At 44.6% G+C, this 4,763-nt stretch overlaps 1 pseudogene; it reads left to right on the top strand.

Annotated features, from left to right (window-relative positions):
- Nucleotides 1-1,885, top strand: part of LOC102826947 — a 3,181-nt pseudogene extending 1,296 nt beyond the window's left edge.
- The last annotated feature ends 2,878 nt before the right edge of the window (nucleotides 1,886-4,763 follow it).

Here is a 4,763-nt window from a genome sequence, read left to right as displayed (position 1 = left end):
ATATATATATATATATATATATAAAGCAGAGAAAGGCTATGTTGAGTGTAATCATAGTGAAGGGCCAAGAAAGCCCTTGTTGAGCTGATGGTTTAAACCTTAAAAGGTTAGGCAAGCGTTAAAACAGAGGATGAGGTTGCATATAATAGGTTAGCCTGGGACACAGCTGTTAAGTGTCATCCAGTTGGTTCTGAGTCTTAGAGACCCTGTAAAAGGTTTCCGAGGAGTGACTTGTGGGTTTGAACTGCTGAACTTGTGGTTAGCATCCCAGTGTTTATCCTACAGCACCACCTGGGCTCCTGGGGCTCAATAAGACTCATGTTGTTGTTGTTGTTAATTGCCATCAAGTTGGTTCCGATCCATAGCGACCCTGTATAGGGTTTCCAAGGAGCAGCTGGTGAACCTGATTCCAAGTGACTTTGCAGTCCAGAGCATTCTATTGCAGGCCCTGGTGCGGCGCTGTGGGTTAATGCACTGAATTGTAAAGTCGCTTTGAACTGCAAGGTCAGCAGTTCGAGTTTAAATTTGGTCTCTCATACTTTGGACATATTGTCATGAGGGGACCAGGCTCTGGAGAAGGATATCATGTTTGGTAGGGTGGAGGGTCAGAGAAAAAAAGGAAGATCCCCAGCGAGATGGATTGGCCAAGTGGCAGCTTCAGTGGGCTCAATAATTGTGAGGTTGGCAGTGTTTCATTCTGCTGTGCTTTGGGTCGCTATGAGTAGGTACCGACTAGATGGCACCTAACAAAAACAACAACCACCAACTCCATGGCACATAACCACCACCACCACTCCAACTTCCGTATGTCTCTGTCTTTGACACAACATTTGACATCAGATCACTTCTCTGGTTCTTATGCTTCATCAGTAAACATCAAAAGGTCATAGTAGATACCCAAACAAGCTTTCTTCCGTCTTTATTATTTTAACATTCTAAAAGCAGAACACGTACACGTATTCCCACTGCCGTCTCACAATTTATTTTAAAATGAGGGTGGCCCACCTCCGACGTCTCCATAGAAGCCCCGCTGATGGTTTGAGTCCGTCACTGCGAACCTGGCGGAGCTATCGGGAAAAAAATCAGCATCCTTTCTCTGCACCCTACACACCTGACCTTTTTCAGAACGCCCGCCCTCCCGACATTTCCCGTCATTTGCAGATCTTCTTCCGGAACTCTCATCGTTGATGACCTCGCCCCTTATGCGTTCTTTAGAGTTCATTGGATGTTTCTTTAAGGAAGCGGAGATTTCCAGGCATTGATTGGCTTCCGTCATTGTTGACGGAATAGTTACAAACAAGGCGTGCCCGGTCTCCCTGGTAACGCCCTGAGAGTAGTTCTGATTGGTCGGTATTCTACTGCTATCGTCCGTTTGGACCTCTAGTGGTCGAGTCCCTTGCGGGAAGCGGCGGTAGTAGGTGGTGCGTTCGGGATTCCCGAGCTGACGTGACTTAAATTGGGAAGGGCGGGCTGAAGCCTTTGGCAGCAGCCGCTTCCAGGTGAGAGGGGAGCTGTCCCCAACTCCTTCCCTCTGTGAGTCCTTTAACAGTCACTCAGCCACTGGGGCCGCCGAAGCTGCGGCGTCCGGGTTCCAGCTCTCTCGCCCCTTTCTGTTCAGTCCAAGATCCGGCCCTTCACCCACCTCCCTTCACCTACCTCCCTTCACCTACCAGGCCTAGTGCTAGTCGTTCAAATTTCTATTGGCCCCTCGGGGGCTTCGGGGTCGCCTCACACGGCCTTAGAGGGCAAATGCGCGTTCTGCGCCTTTCGGAGCAGTGCTGGCTCAGTCTGGTCTGCGCCTGCGTTTCTGGGCGGCCTGCTCAGGCCGGCCCGGTTCGCAGCAGCTGACAGAAACTGCCTGGTCTGCGTTCGTGCCCTGAATTAGTGTCCGGAATCGGGGTGCGACCCAAACTAGTCCAAGGTCTTTAAGGTGGAGATCACGGGAACATTGGAGATTTCAGCGCCAATGGGGACCTGGCTAGCGATTGTTAGTGCTCAAGGGTTGTCCGAGACATGAGAGAGGGGTGATCCTTGTGATCCCATGGACACACGAAAATCCCTGGAATCAGAGGTGGACAGGCAGCTAACTAAAGGGAAAGGAACCCTGAAGAGAATTCATTCGGGAGGAGCAAGCATTTGTTTGGCTAGTATGGAGGGAGTTTCCTCGCCATTCCTGGCAGGGTGTGGAGGAATGTGGAGGTGATGGCCAGCCCTTTAACAAATGAGGAATATGTGTGCCTGACTTACTAATAGCAGTTCCAGCTGTCTATAGCTGGAAATAGGGAGAGGACAATTTAAGAGTGGGATAGATATATTTGAATATTTGGACAAGTGCCTTTCATTTTTGGAGATATTGGAGGCACTTTCTAAGTCTTAAAACTAAAACGGATCCTCCTACAGTCTGTGCAAATGATGCGGAGAACTCCTTTGGAGGCATTTCCAGAATTTGCTTGGACCACAGATGGGAGGGGAGGGGAGGGGAGGAGAGAGGAGAACTGAATTTGTAGGGAGAGATTCTGGGCTCACAATAAGGAAATAGGTCTTAATGCTCCACATCGGAACTTGAGATTTCATATAGAAACTCACTCCTATTAGAGTTAAGAACAACTTCACTTTACTTTCTTACATTCAACAAAGCATATCCCAATACAGTTGAATGAGAATTAACTAATTAACATGCTGATTTTACTCTTCATTATAAAAATAAACCATTTACAAACTTCTTTTGGTTAACTATTATTAGGAATAAGTTATTTGGGATAAACCCCTGATCATGACTTACCCATCTATTGTAATGTGGTGGTTGTTGTTAGTGCCATCCAGTAGGTTCCGACTCAGTGAGCCTATATAGAGCTTTCCAGGAGCAGTTTGAACTGCTGACCCTGTGGTTCACAGTCCATCGCTGATCCTACAGCACCACACCAGGAGCCCTGTAATGTGGTGGTGATGGTTGTCTAATGCTGTTGAGTCGGTTCCGACCCATAGCGATTCTGTATAGGGTTTCTGAGGAGCAGCTGATGAGCTTGAACCACGGACCCTGTGGTTCAAAATGACTTTGCAATCTAGCTCATTAACCTGCAGCACCACACCAGGACTCTTAGGAGCCACTAATGACTGGGGTTGTTAAGTGCTGTGGACTCTGATCCAACTCATGTTGTTGTTGTTAAGTATCATGGAGTCGGTTCCAACTCATACTGACCCTGAACAGGGTTTCCGAGGCTGTAAATCTTTATGGGAGCAGAAAGCCTTATTTTTTTCCCACGGAAAGACTGGCAGTTTCGAACTTCCGACCTTAAGGTTAACAGCCCAATTCATAACCACTACTCTAACCAGAGTTCCAACTCATAGAGACCCTATATAGGGTTTTCAAGTAGCGGGTGGTGGGCTTGAACTACCAGCCTTGCGGTACATACCGTCCCTGTGGTCTACTGCTTATCCTACAGAGACTATAATAATGTGTTAGATTAATGTAAAAATAAGTCAATACATGCTTTTAGTAAAAGGAAATTCAATACAGACAGTTGTAACAAGAAAAATCTTTCTCCCTTATCTACTGATTCTCTTTCCCATTTGTCTGCTTCCCAGAGATAAGCAGTGTAAGTTTATTTTTTATCATATCAAAATTTTCTGATAATATTGATTTATGAGGGGGCTTCTAAAAGTTTAGAGAAAGGTTCCATTGTCTTTTAATTCCATTTTGAAACCCCTCGTCCATATAATACACATGCCCCTCTTTTCTTTCACACAAGTGGTATCAATACACATGGCGATTTTAACTTGCTTTTGCCATTTAATTCTATGTCTTAGACATTTTTCCATGTCCACAAGTATAAAAAACTACCTCACTATTTCACAAGGCTGTACAGTATTTCCTCATAAAATATAAAAATGTATTGAATCTGTTCGCTATTGGTGGACATTTAAATTCTCAGTTAGCGTCTGTGAACACTGCTGCAGTGAACATCCTTGTGCTCTCTGAGTCTAGCTATGACATAAACAATGTAACATTCTTTAGATCCTAGTACTCAGAATCATTATATCTGTTTTAGATAAATGCTGTCAAGTTTGTTCTGAATCATAGAAACCCTACATAGGGTTTCTGAATAGAGACTGGCGAGTTTGACCTACCAACCTTGCACTTATAGTCCAGTGCTTATCCTAGAGCACCACACCAAGACGCCTTATTTTATCTGCTGCACTTTAGGATAAGCATTGGACTTCTATCCACAAGGCCAGTAGTTCAAACCCTTCAGCTGCTCCGTGGAAACTCTATTTAGGGTTGGTATGAAACAGAACCAACTCAGTGGCACTTAAGAACAATGGAAAAGTATATGTAGAACTATTAACATTATATCCTTGTGCTCCCATCCTTATATTCAGCCCTAGTGAAGAGTAATATGTTGGGAGATAAAGTTACTCAGAAAATAGAATATCATTTGTGTATATCCACCACTCAAGAAGCTTTGCCAAGCTTTTGTTGTTAGGTGCCATAGAGTCAGTACCAACTCATAACAACCTTATGTACAACAGAACGAAACACTGCCTGATCCTGGGCCAACTAGAGGATGATAAAAAAAAAAAAAAATCTTTTTTTGATTAAGGAAATGAGGGTAAATTGTTATAATCTGATGAACTTGATATATTCTCATGGATGTAGTAGCTCAAAATACCAAGAGAGAGCAGTCTTCGCATCAAGTATCAATCCTATCCCCTCTGTATATAGGGTAGATGTTGTTGTTGTTGTTGTCAGGTGCCATCGAGTC

The sequence above is a fragment of the Chrysochloris asiatica genome, unplaced genomic scaffold, assembly GCF_000296735.1.
Source record: "Chrysochloris asiatica unplaced genomic scaffold, ChrAsi1.0 scaffold00179, whole genome shotgun sequence".
In the NCBI taxonomy this organism is placed as follows: Eukaryota; Metazoa; Chordata; class Mammalia; order Afrosoricida; family Chrysochloridae; genus Chrysochloris; species Chrysochloris asiatica.
The sequence above is the reverse complement of the archived record's forward strand: the minus strand, read 5'-3'. Positions and strand labels throughout refer to the sequence as shown.